Consider the following 21,683-nt stretch of genomic DNA (forward strand, 5'->3'; position numbering starts at 1 on the left):
TCTCCTTTGGCATTGATTATCACTTGGATTTTCCTCCTCCCGGTACTAGCTATTTGAATTTGATATTCCTTTAATTTTCTTTGTTCCTTTTTCAGGATGGCCACCAAAAAGAGAAAAGAGAAAGCTTCTAACAAGACACCGGTGAGAAGAGGAACTAAAAGAGCACCGGCTAAAGAACAACCCTCCATAACAGTCAAGCCACCCACTAAGAAGGTGAAAGGATTATCCGAGTGGATGAGATGGAAAATGCATTTTCTACACGGGATTCTGCATGGTTCACCAACCGTTACTGTAAGCAGATATTCCCCCTTCTAGCAGAAAGAAATTACAATAATGAGCACCTTCTCATCCTTCTGACACATTTTGTTGACTTTGTGGAGCCCCGCATCGAAAGGAAACAATGGGGATTCTTAAGAAGGCAGCCGCAAGAGGCCAACTTGTCTTGGGTAGTTGAATTCTACTCCAACTTCCACTCGCCTACCCTGTAGTATGTCTATGTTCGTCAAAAACAAGTAACTGTCTTCGAAGGGGCCATTTAGAGACTATTGGATCTTCCACCTAGCCCAGAGGGATTGGACGCCTATCAAGAGGCCTCTCTCAAGTGCCAAACATACCAGTTTGACTGGGATAGCATCCTTGGAGTCCTAGCACAACCTGGCAGTACGTGGATCTATGGACCACATCGGACTCGACCTAAGAGCATCTTAGCTCCTGCACTTACCATGGAATCTCGCGTGTGGACGCAGATTCTGTCCCACTATGTCTTTCCGAACACTCATGAGTTCACCTTCACTGCAGACATGGCTGTTCACATCTGGTGCATTCTTACAGAGTAGCCCATCAACTTACCCAGACACATCCGGCAGGCCATAGGACATGTGTAGATTGCGGGCAACCTACCCTTTTCCGCATTGGTTTCGGACCTTGTCTCTGCGGCAGGAGTCTCCTATAGGGCTGGGGACACCAAAGCCATTATCCCAAGGGCGGATCAATATGTCCTGAACGGGAAGTATACCAGACTCCCAATACCCTCTGCTAGCTGACATCCCGGCCCATCTTTAGACACTCCTTCCACGTCCATCCCACAATCACCCACACCTCCTACACCATCCACTACTCAGATGTTCCTTCAGATCCTTCAGAGGTTAGACTGGCAAGACCGATGGTGCGCGAAATTGTGAACAATACTTTTCACAACTCTCATAATCCCCGGTCATGAACCCCAAAAACTTGGTGTTCAATACCATGGCATTACACAACTTCGCACAACTAACCAGCAAGTGCACTGGGTCGTCCAAGTAATAAACCTTACGCGAGTAAGGGTCGATCCCACGGAGATTGTTAGTATGAAGCAAGCTACGGTCATCTTGTAAATCTTAGTCAGGCAAACTCAAATGGATATGGTGATGAACGCATAAAAACATAAAAGATAAAGATAGAGATACTTATGTAATTCATTGGTAGGAACTTCAGATAAGCGCATGAAGATGCCTTCCCTTCCGTCTCTCTGCTTTCCTACTGTCTTCATCCAATCCTTCTTACTCCTTTCCATGGCAAGCTTATGTAGGGTTTCACCGTTGTCAGTGGCTACCTCCCATCCTCTCAGTGAAAATGTCGCCTATGCTCTGTCACAGCATGGATAATCATCTGTCGGTTCTCGGTCAGGCCGGAATAGAATCCAGCGATTCTTTTGTGTCTGTCACTAACGCCCCGCCTGCTAGGAGTTTGAAGCACGTCACAGTCATTCAATCATTGAATCCTACTCAGAATACCACAGACAAGGTTAGACCTTCCGGATTCTCTTGAATGCCGCCATCAGTTCTAGCCTATACCACGAAGACTCTGATCTCACGGAATGGTTGGCTCGGTTGTCAGGCGAGCACTCGGTTGTCAGGCGATCAACCATGCATCGTGCAATCAGGAATCCAAGAGATATTCACCCAATCGAAGGTAGAACGGAGGTGGTTGTCAGTCACACGTTCATAGGTGAGAATGATGATGAGTGTCACGGATCATCACATTCATCAAGTTGAAGAACAAGTGATATCTTAGAACAAGAACAAGCGGAATTGAATGGAAGAACAATAGTAATTGCATTAATACTCGAGGTACAGCAGAGCTCCACACCTTAATCTATGGTGTGTAGAAACTCCACCGTTGAAAATACATAAGAACAAGGTCTAGGCATGGCCGAATGGCCAGCCTCCCAATGATCTAAGATAGCATCAAAACAAGGATAACTACCCCGATATATCAATACAATAGTAAAAGGTCCTACTTATAGAAAACTAGTTGCCTAGGGTGTACAGAGATGAGTAAAAGACATAAAAATCCACTTCCGGGCCCACTTGGTGTGTGCTTGGGCTGAGCAATGAAGCATTTTCGTGTAGAGACTCTTCTTGGAGTTAAACGCCAGCTTTAGTGCCAGTTTGGGCGTTTAACTCCCATTTGGGTGCCAGTTCCGGCGTTTAACGCTGGAAATCTTGAAGGTGACTTTGAACGCCGGTTTGGGCCATCAAATCTTCGGCAAAGTATGGACTATCATATATTTCTGGAAAGCCCAGGATGTCTACTTTCCAACGCCGTTGAGAGCGCGCCAATTGGGCTTCTGTAGCTCCAGAAAATCCACTTCGAGTGCAGGGAGGTCAGAATCCAACAGCATCTGCAGTCCTTTTCAGTCTCTGAATCAGATTTCTGCTCAGGTCCCTCAATTTCAGCCAGAAAATACCTGAAATCACAGAAAAACACACAAACTCATAGTAAAGTCCAGAAAAGTGAATTTTAACTAAAAACTAATAAAAATATACTAAAAACTAACTAGATCATACTAAAAACATACTAAAAACAATGCCAAAAAGCGTACAAATTATCCGCTCATCACAACACCAAACTTAAATTGTTGCTTGTCCTCAAGCAACTGAAAATCAAATAAGATAAAAAGAAGAGAATATGCAATGAATTCCAAAAACATCTATGAAGATCAGTATTAATTAGATGAGCGGGGCTTTTAGCTTTTTGCCTCTGAACAGTTTTGGCATCTCACTCTATCCTTTGAAATTCAGAATGATTGGCTTCTTTAGGAACTTAGAATCCAGATAGTGTTATTGATTCTCCTAGTAAAGTATGATGATTCTTGAACATAGCTACTTATTGAGTCTTGGCTGTGGCCCAAAGCACTCTGTTTTCCAGTATTACCACCGGATACATACATGCCACAGACACATAATTGGGTGAACCTTTTCAGATTGTGACTCAGCTTTGCTAGAGTCCCCAATTAGAGGTGTCCAGGGTTCTTAAGCACACTCTTTTTGCCTTGGATCACAACTTTATTCTTTTCTTTTTCTTTCTTTCTCTTTTTTTTTCGAATTTTTTTTTTTGTATTCACTGCTTTTTCTTGCTTCAAGAATCATTTTAATGATTTTTCAGATCCTCAGTAACATGTCTCCTTTTTCATCATTCTTTCAAGAGCCAACATTCATGAACCACAAATTCAAGATACATATGCACTGTTTAAGCATACATTCAGAGAACAAAAATATTGCCACCACATCAAAATAATTAAACTGTTATAAAATTCAAAATTCATGCAATCCTTTTCTTTTTCAATTAAGCACGTTTGTATTCAAGAAAGGTGATGGATTCATAGGACATTCATAACTTTAAGGCATAGACACTAAGACACTAATGATCACAAGACACAAACATGGATAAACATAAGCACATAAAATTCGAAAAACAGAAGAATAAAGAACAAGGAAATTAAGGAACGGGTCCACCTTAGTGATGGCGACTCTTTCTTCCTCTTGAAGATCCTATGGAGTGCTTGAGCTCCTCAATGTCTCTTCCTTGTCTTTGTTTCTCCTCCCTCATGATTCTTTGATCTTCTCTAATTTCATGGAGGATGATGGAGTGTTCTTGATGCTCCACCCTTAGTTGTCCCATGTTGGAACTCAATTCTCCTAGCGAGGTGTTTAGTTGCTCCCAATAGTTTTGTGGAGGAAAGTGCATCCCTTGAGGAATCTCAGGGATCTCATGGTGAGTGGGGTCTCTTGTGTGCTCCATCCTCTTCTTAGTGATGGGCTTGTCCTCATCAATGGGGATGTCTCCCTCTATGTCAACTCCAACTTATAGAGTTCTTGGGCTATAACCTCATGAACTTCTATTTCTTCTCCAATCATGATGCTATGAATCATGATAGCCCGGTCTATGGTAACTTCGGACCGGTTGCTAGTGGGAATGATTGAGCGTTGGATAAACTCCAACCATCCTCTAGCCACGGGTTTGAGGTCATGCCTTCTCAATTGAACCAGCTTCCCTCTTGAATCTCTCTTCCATTGCGCGCCCTCTTCACATATGACTGTGAGGACTTGGTCCAACCTTTGATCAAAGTTGACCCTTCTAGTGTAAGGATGTTCATCTCCTTGCATCATAGGCAAGTTGAATGCCAACCTTACACTTTCCGGACTGAAATCCAAGTATTTCTCCCGAACCATAGTAAGATAATTCTTTGGATCCGGGTTCACACTTTGGTCATGGTTCTTGGTGATCCATGCATTGGCATAGAACTCTTGAACCATCAAGATTCCGACTTGTTGAATGGGGTTGGTAAGAACTTCCCAACCTCTTCTTCGGATCTCATGTCGGATCTCCGGATATTCACCCTTTTTGAGTGAAAAAGGGACCTCGGGGATCACCTTCTTCAAGGCCACAACTTCATAGAAGTGGTCTTGATGCACCCTTGAGATGAATCTCTCCATCTCCCATGACTCGGAGGTGGAAGCTTTTGCCTTCCCTTTCCTCTTTCTAGAGGTTTCTCCGGCCTTGGATGCCATAAATGGTTATGGAAAAACAAAAAGCAATGCTTTTACCACACCAAACCTAAAAGGTTTGCTCGTCCTCGAGCAAAAGAAGGAAGAAGAGAGTAGAAGAAGAAGAAATGAGGAAGAAGGGAATGGCTTTGTGTTCGGCCAAAGGGGAGAGAAATGGTGTTTAGGATGTGTGAAAATGAAGGAGTGAAGGAGGGTTTATATAGGAGAAGGGGAAGGGTAGGGTTCGGCCATTTGAGGGTGGGTTTGGGTGGGAAAGTGTTTTGAATTTGAATGGTGAGGTAGGTGGGGTTTTATGAAGGATGGATGTGAGTGGTGAAGAGAAAGATGGGATTTGATAGGTGAAGGGTTTTTGGGGAAGAGGTGTTGAGGTGATTGGTGAATGGGTGAAGAAGAGAGAGAGAGTGGTAGGGTAGGTGGGGATCCTGTGGGGTCCACAGATCCTGAGGTGTCAAGGAAAAGTCATCCCTGCACCAAATGGCAAGCAAAATCTCGTTTTGTGCCAATTCTGGCGTTAAACGCCGGGCTGGTGCCCATTTCTGGCGTTTAACGCCAGCTTCTTGCCCATTTCTGGCGTTTAACGCCAGTCTGGTGCCCCTTTCTGGCGTTAAACGCCCAGAATGGTGCCAGACTGGGCGTTAAACGCCCATCTGCTAACCTCACTGGCGTTTAAACGCCAGTAGGTGCGTCCTCCAGGGTGTGCTGTTTTTCTTCCTGTTTTTCATTCTGTTTTTGCTTTTTTCATTAATTTTGTGACTTCTCATGATCATCAACCTACAAAAAAAAAGAAAATAACAAAATAAAATAGATAAAATATAACATTGGGTTGCCTCCCAACAAGCGCTTCTTTAATGTCAGTAGCTTAACAGAGGACTCTCATGGAGCCTCACAGATACTCAGAGCCATGTTGGAACCTCCCAACACCAAACTTAGAGTTTGAATGTGGGGGTTCAACACCAAACTTAGAGTTTGGTTGTGGCCTCCCAACACCAAACTTAGAGTTTGACTGTGGGGGCTCTGTTTGGCTCTGCTTTGAGAGAAGCTCTTCATGCTTCCTCTCCATGATGACAGAGGGATATCCTTTGGCCTTAAACACCAAGGATTCTTCATTCACTTGAATGATCAACTCTCCTCTATCAACATCAATCACAGCCTTTGCTGTGGCTAGGAAGGGTCTGCCAAGGATGATGGATTCATCCATGCACTTTCCAGTCTCTAGGACTATGAAATCAGTAGGGATGTAATGGTCTTCAACCTTAACCAGAACATCCTCTACAAGTCCATAGGCTTGTTTTCTTGAGTTGTCTGCCATCTCCAGTGAGATTTTTGCAGCTTGTACCTCAGAGATCCCTAACTTCTCCATTACAGAGAGAGGCATGAGGTTTACACTTGACCCTAAGTCACACAAGGCCTTCTTGAAGGTCATGGTGCCTATGGTACAAGGTATTGAAAACTTCCCAGGATCCTGTCTCTTTTGAGGCAGTGTCTGCCTAGACAAGTCATCCAGTTCTTTGGTGAGCAAAGGGGGTTCATCCTCCCAAGTCTCATCTCTAAATAACTTGTCATTTAGCTTCATGATTGCTCCAAGGTATTTAGCAACTTGCTCTTCAGTGACATACTCATCCTCTTCAGAGGAAGAATACTCATCAGAGCTCATGAATGGCAGAAGTAAGTCCAATGGAATCTTTATGGTCTCAGTTTGAGCCTCAGATTCCCATGGTTCCTCATTGGGGAACTCATTGGAGGCCAGTGGACGCCCAGTGAGGCCTTCCTCAGTGGCGTTCACTGCCTCTTCTTCCTCCCAAAATTCGGCCATGTTGATGGCCTTGCACTCTCCTTTTGGATTTTCTTCTGTATTGCTTGGAAGAGTACTAGGAGGGAGTTCAGTAATTTTCTTGCTCAGCTGACCCACTTGTCCTTCCAAATTTCTAATGGAGGACCTTGTTTCAGTCATGAAACTTTGAGTGGTTTTGATTAGATCAGAGACCATGGTTGCTAAGTCAGAGGTATTCTGCTTAGAACTCTCTGTCTATTGCTGAGAAGATGATGGAAAAGGCTTGCTATTGCTAAACCTGTTTCTTCCACCATTGTTATTGTTGAAACCTTGTTGGGGTCTCTGTTGATCCTTCCATGAAAAATTTGGATGATTTCTCCATGAAGGATTATAGGTGTTTCCATAGGGTTCTCCCATATAATTCACCTCTTCCATTGAAGGGTTCTCAGGATCATAGGCTTCTTCCTCAGATGAAGCATCCTTAGTACTGCTTGGTGCACTTTGCATTCCAGACAGACTTTGAGAAATCATATTGACTTGTTGAGTCAATATTTTGTTCTGAGCCAATATGGCATTCAGAGTGTCAATCTCAAGAACTCCTTTCTTCTGACTAGTCCCATTGTTCACAGGATTTCTTTCAGAAGTGTACATGAATTGGTTATTTGCAACCATTTCAATCAGCTCTTGAGCTTCTGTAGGCGTCTTCTTCAAATGAAGAGATCCTCCAGCAGAGCTATCCAAAGACATCTTGGATAGTTCAGAGAGACCATCATAGAAAATACCTATGATGCTCCATTCAGAAAGCATATCAGAAGGACACTTTCTGATTAATTGTTTGTATCTTTCCCAAGCTTCATAGAGGGATTCTCCTTCCTTCTGTCTGAAGGTTTGGACTTCCACTCTAAGCTTACTCAATTTATGAGGTGGAAAGAACTTTGCCAAGAAGGCATTGACTAGCTTTTCTCAAGAGTCCAGGCTTTCTTTAGGTTGAGAGTCCAACCATGTTCTAGCTCTGTCTCTTACAGCAAAAGGGAATAGCATAAGTCTGTAGACCTCAGGGTCAACCCCATTAGTCTTGACAGTGTCACAGATTTGCAAGAATTCAGCTAAGAACTGATGAGGATCTTCCAATGGAAGTCCATGGAACTTGCAATTCTGTTGCATTAGAGAAACTAATTGAGGCTTAAGCTCAAAGTTGTTTGCTCCAATGGCAGGGATAGAGATGCTTCTCCCATAAAAATCGGGAGTAGGTGCAGTAAAGTCACCCAGCACCTTCCTTGCATTGTTGGCATTGTTGTTTTCGGCTGCCATGTGTTCTTCTCCTTTGAAGAATCCGGTCAGGTCCTCTAAAGAGAGTTGTGCTTTGGCTTCTCTGAGCTTTCTCTTCAAGGTCCTTTCAGGTTCAGGATCAGCCTCAACAAGAATGCCTTTGTCTTTGCTCCTGCTCATATGAGAGAGAAGAGAACAAGAAATGTGGAATCCTCTATGTCACAGTATAGAGATTCCTTGAAGTGTCAGAGGAAAATAAAGGTAGAAGACAGAAGTAGAAAATTCGAACTTATCAAAGAAGATGGAGTTCGAATTTTGCATTAAGGAATAGTGTTAGTCCATAAATAGAAGGATGTGAGAAGAAGGGAAGTGATTTTCGAAAATTAAGTAAAAATTTTGAAAACATTTTTGAAAGACATTACTTAATTTTCGAAAATGAAAGTGGGAAAGAAATAAAATGATTTTTGAAAAAGATTTTGAAATTAGAAATCAAAGAGATTTGATTGAAAATTATTTTGAAAAAGATGTGGTTAAGAAGATATGATTGGTTTAAAAAAATGTGATTGAGAAGATATGATTTGAAAAACATTTTAAAAAGATTTGATTTTAAAAACTTGACTAACAAGAAAAGATATGATTCAAACATTAAACCTTTCTCAACAGAAAAGGCAACATACTTGAAATGTTGAATCAAATCATTAATTGATAGTAAGTATCTTTGAAAATAGAAAGAAATTGATTTTGAAAAAGATTTGATTGAAAAGATATGATTTGAAAAAGATTTGAATTTGAAAAACTTTGAAAACCTGAAAAAAAATTGCATTGAAAAACAGAATCTTCCCCCTTGTGCCATCCTGGCGTTAAACGCCCAGAATGGTGCACATTCTGGCGTTTAACGCCCAAAACTATACCTTTTTGGGCGTTAAACACCCAACCAGGTACCCTGGCTGGCGTTTAAACGCCAGTCTGTCCTTCTTCACTGGGCGTTTTGAACCCCCAGCTTTTTCTGTATAATTCCTCTGCTGTATGTTCTGAATCTTCAATTTTCTGTATCATTGACTTGAGAAGACACAAATTAAAAAATATTTTTGGATTTTTAATAATAAGAACAAATCAAAATGTAACAAGAATCAAATAACAATGCATGCAGGACACCAAACTTGGCAGTTTGTATACTACTGACACCAACAGAATGAAAATGCATATGAGACACACAAAACACTCAAGTCAATTGAATTCAAAGATCAGAGCACGAAAATTATCAAGAATTACTTGAGAATCCTTAATACACATGAATGAATGCATGCAATTGACACTAGACTTAAGATGAGACACTAGACTCAAACAAGAAATTTTTTGGATTTTATGATTTTTTTTTAAATTTTTTTTTTGTGTTTTTCGAAAATTAAATGGAAAAAGTTATCAAAATTCTTAATGAGAATTCCAGGAATCAGTGCAATGCTAGTCTAAGACTCCGGTCCAGGAATTAGACATGGCTTCACAGCCAGCCAAGCTTTCAAAGAAAGCTTCGGTCCAAAACACTAGACATGGCCAATGGCCAGCCAAGCCTTAGCAGATCACTGCTCCAAAAGCAAGATTGATAAAAATCAACAAGCTCTTGTGATGGTAAGTTGAAACCTCGGTCCAATGAGATTAGACATGGCTTCTCAGCCAGCCAGACTTCAACAAATCATCATGAAACTCTAGAATTCATCTTCAAGAATTTCGAAAAAAAAATACCTAATCTAAGCAACAAGATGAACCGTCAGTTGTCCAAACTTGAACAATCCCCGGCAACGGCGCCAAAAACTTGGTGTGCGAAATTATGAACAATACTTTTCACAACTCTCATAATCCCCGGTCATGAACCCCAAAAACTTGGTGTTCAATACCATGGCATTACACAACTTTGCACAACTAACCAGCAAGTGCACTGGGTCGTCCAAGTAATAAACCTTACGCGAGTAAGGGTCGATCCCACGGAGATTGTTAGTATGAAGCAAGCTATGGTCATCTTGTAAATCTTAGTCAGGCAAACTCAAATGGATATGGTGATGAACGCATAAAAACATAAAAGATAAAGATAGAGATACTTATGTAATTCATTGGTAGGAACTTCAGATAAGCGCATGAAGATGCCTTCCCTTCCGTCTCTCTGCTTTCCTACTGTCTTCATCCAATCCTTCTTACTCCTTTCCATGGCAAGCTTATGTAGGGTTTCACCGTTGTCAGTGGCTACCTCCCATCCTCTCAGTGAAAATGTCGCCTATGCTCTGTCACAGCATGGATAATCATCTGTCGGTTCTCGGTCAGGCCGGAATAGAATCCAGCGATTCTTTTGCGTCTGTCACTAACGCCCCGCCTGCTAGGAGTTTGAAGCACGTCACAGTCATTCAATCATTGAATCCTACTCAGAATACCACAGACAAGGTTAGACCTTCCGGATTCTCTTGAATGCCGCCATCAGTTCTAGCCTATACCACGAAGACTCTGATCTCACGGAATGGTTGGCTCGGTTGTCAGGCGAGCACTTGGTTGTCAGGCGATCAACCATGCATCGTGCAATTAGGAATCCAAGATATATTCACCCAATCGAAGGTAGAACGGAGGTGGTTGTCAGTCACACGTTCATAGGTGAGAATGATGATGAGTGTCACGGATCATCACATTCATCAAGTTGAAGAACAAGTGATATCTTAGAACAAGAACAAGCGGAATTGAATGGAAGAACAATAGTAATTGCATTAATACTCGAGGTACAGCAGAGCTCCACACCTTAATCTATGGTGTGTAGAAACTCCACCGTTGAAAATACATAAGAACAAGGTCTAGGCATGGCCGAATGGCCAGCCTCCCAATGATCTAAGATAGCATCAAAACAAGGATAACTACCCCGATATATCAATACAATAGTAAAAGGTCCTACTTATAGAAAACTAGTTGCCTAGGGTGTACAGAGATGAGTAAAAGACATAAAAATCCACTTCCGGGCCCACTTGGTGTGTGCTTGGGCTGAGCAATGAAGCATTTTCGTGTAGAGACTCTTCTTGGAGTTAAACGCCAGCTTTAGTGCCAGTTTGGGTGTTTAACTCCCATTTGGGTGCCAGTTCCGGCGTTTAACGCTGGAAATCTTGAAGGTGACTTTGAACGCCGGTTTGGGCCATCAAATCTTGGGCAAAGTATGGACTATCATATATTGCTGGAAAGCCCAGGATGTCTACTTTCCAACGCCGTTGAGAGCGCGCCAATTGGGCTTCTGTAGCTCCAGAAAATCCACTTCGAGTGCAGGGAGGTCAGAATCCAACAGCATCTGCAGTCCTTTTCAGTCTCTGAATCAGATTTCTGCTCAGGTCCCTCAATTTCAGCCAGAAAATACCTGAAATCACAGAAAATCACACAAACTCATAGTAAAGTCCAGAAAAGTGAATTTTAACTAAAAACTAATAAAAATATACTAAAAACTAACTAGATCATACTAAAAACATACTAAAAACAATGCCAAAAAGCGTACAAATTATCCGCTCATCAACCGACAGATGGAGCGAATGGAGCGCCGCAACAAGCACCGATACACCTATCTGAAGGAGCTCATTGTTAGTACTCACCCACCTCCAGAAGAGAAGGATACCCCAGACTCCACTTCACCTACCAGCACCGGGAGCCATGACGAGCCCAACTGTGGAGGTGATGCTACCAGTCCCACCTTGCTCCCTACTAATGGCACGGAGGACCGTGCCATGTTTTAAGTGTGGGGAGGTCAGTACCTGACTTCCAGAGGTAATCTCTCTCTCTTAACACCAATATGTTATTTTTCTTTTGTTAGATAGGACGGATTGCATGATAGTAGTTGTTTGCATTTAGGTACTACTTGGTTGACTGATATATTCTTTCTCAAGACACTATTCTATAGTATTCCATTAATTCAAATTAAAAAATTTGTTAAGCTTGTTTGAGGATTTTAATTTGGAATATAGTTTAGAGCTAAGAACACACATTCTGTGAGATTTTGAGCTTAATTATACGGTTACATTATTTAACCATGATTTTTTCTTCTTGTGTGTTTTCTTCTCTATGATTGTAATCTTTGCTTTGCTCCATTCTATATGTCCATTGTTTAGTGTATAGTCATGCATACATATGATTGAGGCCATCATTTGACATTAGCTCACTTATCCCAAATAGCCTACCATTTCATTTACCTTTGGTTGCCACTTTGAGCCTTTTAACCCCATTTGTTCTTTATATTACCACATCACTAACCTTAAGCGGAAAAATAATTAATTTTCCTATTTGAATCTTTGGTTAGCTTAAGATAGAGATTGTGCGTCAGCTAAGTGTGGGGAAATGTGGGAACTATGGTTGATGAGAATGTATTTATGCTCTTATTGACAAATATTGGGAATTTGGGTGCTCACTCGTGTAAAAATTAGAGAAACTATATGCATTGATACAATATTCTTTCAATTATAAAAGTAGAAAAAAACAAAAGAAGAAGAAAAAAATAAATGAGTAAGGGACAAAATTACCCTAATGTTAAGTTCAATAAAAAAAAGATCAAAGCATATGTGATGGAATTAAAAACTCATACATGAGTGTGTGAAAGTTTGCAAAAAAAATGAGAATTTATGTAGCTATGCATAATTGTGGAAATGGCATTCATATCAATGGAGTCACTACAAGAAAAAAGGCGCATTTGTAACAAAAAATATTGTTACAAAACGTCGAAATTTTGAAACAAAAGTTTTTTGTAACAAAAAAAGGGTCCATTGCAGTAAGTCCCGTTACAAAAAATTTTTGTAACGAAAAATGGAACTGTTACAATTCAATACCATATTTTTTAACAATTTTTTCTGATACAAAAAACCAGAAGCCGTTACAAAAGTGGTAACAAATTTTGATCTTGAAGGTATTTTTCGTGACAGTCAATTTTTTTCCTATCAAAAAATTTTGTTACAAAATGTAACATGATTTTGTAACATTTTTTTCTTTAGTTACGAAAGCAAATTAATTATTTTGTAACAATTTTTTTTATTACAAATTACATGCATAATTTATTAAATTATTTTTTAAATTAACTAATATATTAACAATTTTAATAAGCAAGTTTGTATGTATATAATATGCAAAAACATACATAAGTCAAACAAAATCCTTTTAGCTAAAATTGTCTTGAAACAAAATAACATTAGCTAGTGAGTACATTGATTAGTTCAACCAAAACATAAAAGTTCTAACATAAAAGTTCAAACCAAAAGTTAAAAGTTCTAACATAGATTAGTGTCACTATGAATCAAAATATTCTTGAGCTCTCAAAGTAGCATGTGGTCACCATTTCAGCACTCCTGTAAATAAGAAAAACCGAAACAAAAAGTTAGGTGCATAGTCAAAAGTTCCTTAAATTCAAAAAGTTTCTAAATTTTCAAAACAAGCAAGTTTGTATTCACTTCTCAACAATTCAAAATGACAAAACAAGTGATACACATGTATGTGTAGAGCACATAATCAAGTAAATATCAATCACAAGTAAATGGCATAAATTAAAGGGTTTGTTCATCAAGTAACGCGAGATAAATCATAAATGTGATGTGATGACTAGTTTCATGAAATTGCACTAGGAATCACAAGATATATATGCAAACAGTAGCATGCCTCCAAAAAGTAGAAAAGCAAGCAGGCTCTTAATAGTGTGATACAAATTTACTAAGTCTAAATCCCAGTATATACCTGTGTAGCCCATCAACCAGGTATATTTGTAACTAATATGTCATGGGGAAAAAACTACGGCCTTCAGACTTGCCACTGGTTTGGCAGACTTCATTAGGACCTGCCAGTGATCAATTACATCTTACAAGACCATGAATCAGAATAGTTACCTATATATGCATACCGCAAAATGAATCATATCTCAGAGCAGTTTAGAAACAAAATGTAACGACCCAATTTTCAGTACGCCTAGGACACACCGGAAACTGAGCGCTACCAATTTGTCTTCCTAGTTATTATCTATTATTTATCATATGAGCCTGATTCGTTGTTAAAAGCGTAGTTAATTTGCGAGGTGTATTTTTTTGAAAACGTTTGGATTAATAAACATAATCATTTATAATCAATTCACAAATAATAACAGATAAAACAGTTATAAACAACCACACATAAATACATCACAAGCAGCTAACAAGATTCAGTGATCCAGCCTTTATTAGAGTATAGACTTTTAGTTAGAACACCCCTAGATATAGCTAAATAATATCTATATACATATATATATATATATATATATATATATATATATACAACATCCCAGGTCCTGACCTGTTCAAGAAGTCCCTAAGCTGGCACCCAAGCTAGCCTAGACTCTATACTCGCCTAGTCCCTCTAAACTACTAAAGCGAGGGAAAGTACATTCTAAGTCTTCAAAACTCAAGTCAAGTGAACGTCACCAAAGGTAGGACATCATCTGCTATTCCTCTGCACGATCAGACATTGCCATAGGACGTCCCTCTGGTACCTCATCAAGTAGCCACACAACGGGAGTCTCGTACACAGGATTCAGGTTAAAGTGCGCATATGAACGGGGTGCAGACGTTGGCTGGTCTCACAGTATATACATATACATAGATAAAGAGATTCACCCTAGACTCAGAAGACTACCTAGAGCAGAATTCTCTTTACAAACGGTCATCAGCGAACTACGGAAGGGTACTCATGCTTCCATCTGGAAGGGGAAGGGAGAGAGAAGGGGTAAGAACTGGGAAGTTCTTAGTAGGGCCGGGGTTATTAGTTACGTTCATTAATTTTGTGTTATTTAGCAGACTAATAGCAGAATATAGAGAAGTAGTAAACAGAAGACAGATAAATAGAGAAAATAGAGAAAACACAAAAAGATCACAAACAGAAGAATACAAGAAAGTAAAACACAGACACAAACACAGAGAATAGAATACAAACAAAGAAAGCATACATTCATGCAACAATCATAATAGAGAAAATGCACAACCAAGTATGATGCATGTCTAGCCCTAGTGCAGGTAATGAGCTCATCTGTCGGTTACATACCCGCTTCCGACGTTACCCAGCAACCTCTGTCTGCATAAGGATTTCCTGTTGGCAATATCCACTGCAAGCAACCTTTGTCTTGCAGGGCGAAACTTATTAGCCAATATACGCCCAACAGACTCACTGTAAGCAACCTCTGTCTTACAGGAGCAACAACACACTCACTGTAAGCAACCTCTGTCTTACAGCAAAGCATTATAGCAAGGTATCCCAGGAAAGCGTTCTCAGTGGTCGTACCACCATCTATCTGACTGTCTCTCTGCAGCAGATCCTTACATAATCATTCTCATTATCATCATTCATTAACATTCTCATTATTCATCATCACTTTCACATTCTTATGCTGTACCTCTTTCTTTCTCTGTTCAATCATGCTATACAAACTCTATAGCTTTTACTTTTACAACATCTTAACTCAAACTATTTCTCTTTGTCACATTACTCTCTTCTCTGTGTCTTTTTACTTTGCTCAGATTACTCTTTTCTCTGTATCCCTCTATTCTGCTCTGGTTACTCTGTTCTCTGTGTTTCTTTACTCTGCTCTGGTTTCTCTGCTTAACATATGTATTTAAAGCTTATGTAAATTTCGGTATGAATAGTTAGCCTGTCCCAAGTATAGGTTCATTAAGTCTATACTGAAATAGTTTAACTTTTCATATAATACTTAACCCTAGTCGCAACTCAAGGACTAACTATGTTGCCCTAGTTCGTTCACTAATTCTATCTGTTTTTCTGTCATTAAAACATTACAGACTTTTTCTTCGATTTTTATCTTTTCTTTAACTTTTTATCTTTTCTTTATCTTTGCCTCACTAACATGTTATTACCACTCCCTAAGTGTTTTATGAAGGTAATTATGAGATTCTGCACTTAAAGTTGTCTTTCTAAAGCTTTTACAGAAAACTGCCTTTTCTGCATTATTTTATTATTTTTATTAAAATATTATTTTTAATTAAATATTATTATTCAATATTTTATTATTATTTATTATTTTATTAATATATTTTCGAAAATTAACTTTACTTTAACCTTTAACCTTTAAAATTCACTTTTTACCACCCGTAACTTTTAATATTTCTACTTTTACCACCCTAACTTTCAGAAATTACCAAACAACCCCTAAAACACCAAAAATTTTACTTCCTTGCCCTTTTTAAGATCTAAGGCCTGTTCTTCATTGTTCTTCATCACACTCAAAGTGTTCTTCATGTTCTTCATAAATTCTTCAGATTCTTTCTCTGTTTTTACCCGTTTTTCAGTCTTTTCAACAACCGATTTTTACTATAATTCATAATAAATTAGCAGCCACTAAAAGCCTATCTTTTCTACATGATTTCAACACAAATTGAACCTCAATTTAAGCTTAGGGTTTCGTTTTTCCCAGCTGCTCAAGAACATGAACTTTAAAGCTTAAATTTCATCAAATTTCATCAGAATTTCACCAAATTTTCACCAAGAATCAATCATATATGCAACCTATTTTTAGCACAACCAAATAATACAACATTCACACATCTCAAACACAAATAATCAAGATTAATTTCGTGACACCCTACCTGGTTTTGCTGCTCCTAATTCAATCAAACTTTCAGGTGGTCCTTAAGCACTTTTTCCTCCTAAATCACATCAAGAACAACTTTAAATCCAAAAACTCTCAACTGACCAAATCTCACTCAGTATGTTAGGAAGAGATATCTCACCTTAGACTTGCTGAAAATTCATGTTTCTTGGCCCTCAAGTCAAGTTAATCATGATTCCTAAGGAAAAACATCAAGAAAACACATGTTTACATGGTTTTCCTTGAAAACCGAATTGAAGAGGGAGGGAGACAGCCATCTCACCTTATTTCCAGCCTTGATATGTTATATGGTTATGTAGAAAAAGAAAAGAGGATCATTTTGGTGAAATCGGAGTTTTGATTTGAGTTTTAGTTCAGAAGAAATCAAGCTTTGAAGATTAAGTGTTCATGAAGGTTTCTCTCTTTTCTCTCTTGTTATTTTCGGCCAAAATGATGAAATGAGACAGCCTTGGAGGTCTTGGGGGTGTAAGGTGAGTTGTGATTGGTTGGCTTGGAGGTGGATTAAAATAATATTAAAATATCTCAGGGGTATAACAACTAAAACTAGGTGTATCGGAACACTTGTAAAAATATCTCTAAAAATTATTTTCTGAGCTACTAGCATAAATGACACTAGTAACATATTTATTATGAGAATAAAACATGTATGATGAGCCCTTAGCATTGCTAAAGTCATCAGAGAGTGCTGGTGCTAAGCTGCACCAGTAAACCGTAAACCTGGTTAAATCGATTTCCTGTTTTTAACTAAAACAGACCAGGTAACCTTATAATATCTTTCAAGCAACTTCTAATACTAATATAATGATAATATTATACTATTATCTTTCTTCTCTCATGAATCGAGTCCGGTTCGTCAAACTGAGCCTATTTACGAAAACTAGAATCAAAACTCCTAACCGATACGGTTCAAAAACTAGGTTCTCCGTGGCCGTGTTGTCGAGCTTGCATCAAAAGAGGTTTTGGCTTAAAGATGTCATAATGACAATGAGGATTGAGATGCTTGATGATACAGCAGAGGTGTTCCCTTTACTGATCTTCCGGAGAAATTCGTGCCTGTAGAAAAGATCCGCGTACTCAAAAATCGGGGTTGTTACACAAAACACCAACTTGTAAGTTCTAGACCCTTTATATTCACTTTTTATATATCTAACAAGCCAGATAGTAATATCATACTAAAAAAAGAAAGTATTTCTATTACTTATCAACTAACGGAAATATATTATCATCCATTGCTGTACCTCATACCAAAATGGGACAGCCAACATTCTATAGTAGAATAAGAAATTATCCATCTGAAACCAGCGATAAATTAGGTGATAGATGACTTGCACACCGGGCATGATGTTTTTCTATGGAGCCAAGGATCGATACACTGCACATCACAGGTTTAGAACAGATTAGCATTTGAGATTGATAGGGTCCAGCAGAAAATAGGGGATTTTCACAATCCCTTATTGAAGTACACTGTTGGAACTAACCAACTCTGGAGAAAGTTCCCTTCTCCTGAACTACCAAACTGAACAAAAATTATCTAACTAAAACCAACTAAACCCCAGTATTTATATGCAGCAGTTAAGCCTAGAATTCCTGCTCCTAACCTGCTAAACTAGCTTAAAGGAGCTAACCAGCAGCAAACCAGCAACAATTATGAACTAAGTAGTGAAAGCAGTGAAAATTCAGTTTATCTACTCCTTACCTCTCCTCCTATAGACCAATCCAAACATGTTCTTATCAGAGATCTATCAGAAACCAATAATTTCTCAAATTAACATATCCAATAACCAATAATTTCTCAAACAATCTTGCAACAATATCCACCATCATCAAATAAATCTCAATTTCATAACTAAATCAAGAAATCAGTGTAACCAGGAATTCGAGTAATTAGTCACTTTCAAACAATTAAATCATTATTCACAAATCACAGCCTCAAATCAAAATAGTCTCAACACCACACCAATCACATTTTCACAATCCAAGCTTAAATCTACCAATTAATCTCTCATAACAACAAAATCAATCACATTCACAGCAATAATCCAAACTTAATAACATTACGATTATTAATAACAGCAAAATGGAGAATTCAAACTCAATGGAATCGAAAACAGAAATGAATTCAATGGAAGTGGAAACAGAGATCGCTTATGATAAAAGAACAAAGCAACAGCAATAGGAGAGGCAGCCCCTTCTCTCTAGTCCGTGATTCCAGTGACAAGAGGCACGGCGGTAGTTCCCCAGTGACAATCGACGGCGGCAGCTCCGTGGAAGGCAGCTGGGGACAGCAACTCGAACAGTGCCTCCTTCTTCTCCCTGTATTTTCCTCCCTCTACGCGTCTGCTCGCGATTCTCAGCGACGGCAGAAGCTTCATCGACGGTGACTTGGCAGAGGCTTGAACGGAGAACAGCTGCGACTGGGTGACATTGGCTCCGACGGTGCACGGGTCTCCTTCCTCCTCCTCTCTTCAATGCGTTACTCCCTCTCTCTGCGGTGACAACGCCTGTGGCAGTTCGATGGCAGACCGGCAGCAAGGTGCGGCTCCACGGAGTGGCGATGCGTGCGACAACAGCGGCGGCGAGGCAGCATCCCTCCACCTTCTCCTCTGTTCTCTCGGATCCTCACTTTCTCTTTTTCTCTTCTCCGCTGTAAAGGGTATGTGTGTTGAAGGCTGTTATGCGAAGCTGAAAGAGGAATTTTAGGGTTAGGTTTCTTAATTTGAGAATTAGGTTTCTTAAATGTACTCTATTAAAAATATTTAAGAATATTATTTATCAACATATTGTTAATTTCAATTAATTATTTTTAATTTAAATTATAAAATAAACATATTATCACATTTTATAAAATATAATTTAAATTTAAAATATTATTTATTCCAATTAAATGATATAACTTTTTATGATTTTTCTATAACTGAAACTTTAATTTCAATTTATAAAATAATTAATTATAATAAAAATTATACATAAATATTAATTGACTTAAAGTTAAAATATTTATATAAATTAATCTAATCATTTCTAATAAATTAATCTCTAAGAGTGTAAATGAATAAAATAGAACATAATTTATTTATAATAGAAATTACTTAAATAGAAATTACTTAAATTGAATGGTACAATTCTTTTTTATTTTTCAATTAAAAAAAGATAATTTCTCCTAATTATTTTTAAAATCAAAGTATCATAAAGTTTTTATTTAATTACTTTCAATAAAATAATTTTTTTAAAATAAAATCATCAACAAATATAATAAATTTAATTATCCAAAAACTCGGAATGTTAGAGAATGGGGTATGTGAGTTGTATTACAATTAGGGATTAGGTAATTTAAGTATTTTCAATAAAAATAAAGGTAGTATAGTAACTAAAAATTAATTTTAATTTAATAATTATATACAGATATTATTTAACTATAAATTTTTAAATTATTTTTAGATAAATATTTTAATTTTAAGAATTAGAGTAATTAAATTAATTATTCTTAAAATATTATTTTATTATTTTTTATAATTATTTTTAAATAATTACTAATTAAGATAAAATTACAGATAATCAAATTAATTTTTTTTACTCATAAAATTTAAATTATTAAATGTAACAATCTTAAATATTCAAATTAAATTATATAAAATTTTTATATTTTTTAATTACTAAAATTTTAAATTATAAATAAAAAAATATTCTATTTAATATATAAATCTCTAAAAATTTATTTTGAATATATATAATAAATTACAAATGACTTATTATTTAATTTTTAAAATAATTTAAATTTTAAAGTATCATTAATTTGACTTAAATATTTTTAGTAAAATAAATTTTTGAATATAAAATCTTAAATAAATATAATAAATTATTATATTAATTTTTAAAAATTTAAAGTCTTACATTTAATATGTTGAAATAAAATTTTTTATTAGTTACAAAAAAATCTATGAATTTGGTGACAAATAAATAACTTGTTACAAAAATATAGTATTTTGTGACAAATTAATTTTTTGTTACAAAATGTTATGAATTTTTGTAATAATATAATCTTTTGTTACATTTTGTAACAAAACAATGATTTGATACGAAAGCCAACATAATTTGTAACAAAAGAAATCACATTGTTATAAAATATTGAAATATTTTGTAACAAATTTTTTTGTTGTTACAAAATATTCTTATTTTGTAACAATAATTAATTATTGTTACGAAAAAACTATAATTTGTAACAATTTTAAATTTGATACAAATTTTTTGTTACAAATGTTCCATTTTCTTGTAGTGAGTAGAGCTTCCAACTTGACTTTGGAGTTGATTAATAGAAAACCCTTGAGTTGAAATACTCAAGTGTTAATAGGTAATTGAAACTTGTTGCCAATTGGAATATCACTAACTCTAATCCTTTCTTGGAAAGCGATTAGGACTTGTGAATCGAAGTTGATTACCTACTTGACTTTCCTTTATTAATTAAAGAATAACCAAATAGAAGCAATAACCATTTCTCTATTATACTTGGAAAAACCAATAAGGATAGAAATTCCTATTAATTTTCTCCTAGTCAAGGCTTCTTATTTTAATTACACAACACATCTTGTTATCATTCACTGCTTTGATTTTCAGTTATTTATTTATCTAATTTCAACATTAAAAAAATTTCTCAGAAAAAGTCCTGATCAATAATTCGCACCTTGTTTCAACTTGTTGGGAAACGACCTAAGAATTCTACTCCCAGTATTTCATTCTTAATTGTGACATCCTCTTCTAAATTGATAAGTGAAATTTTCGCCGGTTAAAAACTGTACTTGTAACGCTATTTTTATTATAAATTCTTAATCGGCAAATTTTCTCCCATCACCGCTCGGATCCCTGCGCTTGTCTCGAAAAAATTTTGCCTCCCGTCCTCATCTTCACAGAAAAATATTCTCCATTCGAGGCAATTTCTGCAAGAATTTTCGCATCTCGAAAAATTTTGCCATTCCTAGATATGGCAACATGAGAAAAAGGAGATGGGATTAGGAGAGATATTTAGGGATAACAATGGGTATGGTAGAATAGGGTTTGAATCCAACCCTAATCTTATTCGCGAGTTGAGTTTTTTATATAAAATATTTCTTACTTTATCCACAGATTGAGAATATTCCAACTCAAACTCTATCCATTCTTAACTCGCAGGTTACTGAAAAGATGA

At 37.2% G+C, this 21,683-nt stretch overlaps 1 long non-coding RNA gene and 1 other non-coding gene across 2 annotated transcripts; one reads left to right on the plus strand and one right to left on the minus strand.

Annotated features, from left to right (window-relative positions):
* Positions 1 to 7,401: 7,401 nt before the first annotated feature.
* LOC112719287 (small nucleolar RNA R71) lies at positions 7,402 to 7,509 on the plus strand. Its single transcript, XR_003161594.1, has one exon. It is a non-coding gene; the product is annotated as a small nucleolar RNA R71 (small nucleolar RNA).
* Positions 7,510 to 15,974: 8,465 nt separating this feature from the next.
* On the minus strand, positions 15,975 to 16,922 carry LOC140175505 (uncharacterized). The gene is made up of 3 exons (XR_011866324.1): positions 16,767 to 16,922; positions 16,626 to 16,682; positions 15,975 to 16,541 (listed from the first exon to the last, which is right to left on the minus strand). It is a non-coding gene; the product is annotated as an uncharacterized lncRNA (long non-coding RNA).
* Positions 16,923 to 21,683: the final 4,761 nt, after the last annotated feature.

The sequence above is a fragment of the Arachis hypogaea genome, chromosome 10 (assembly GCF_003086295.3).
Source record: "Arachis hypogaea cultivar Tifrunner chromosome 10, arahy.Tifrunner.gnm2.J5K5, whole genome shotgun sequence".
Lineage (NCBI taxonomy): Eukaryota > Viridiplantae > Streptophyta > Magnoliopsida > Fabales > Fabaceae > Arachis > Arachis hypogaea.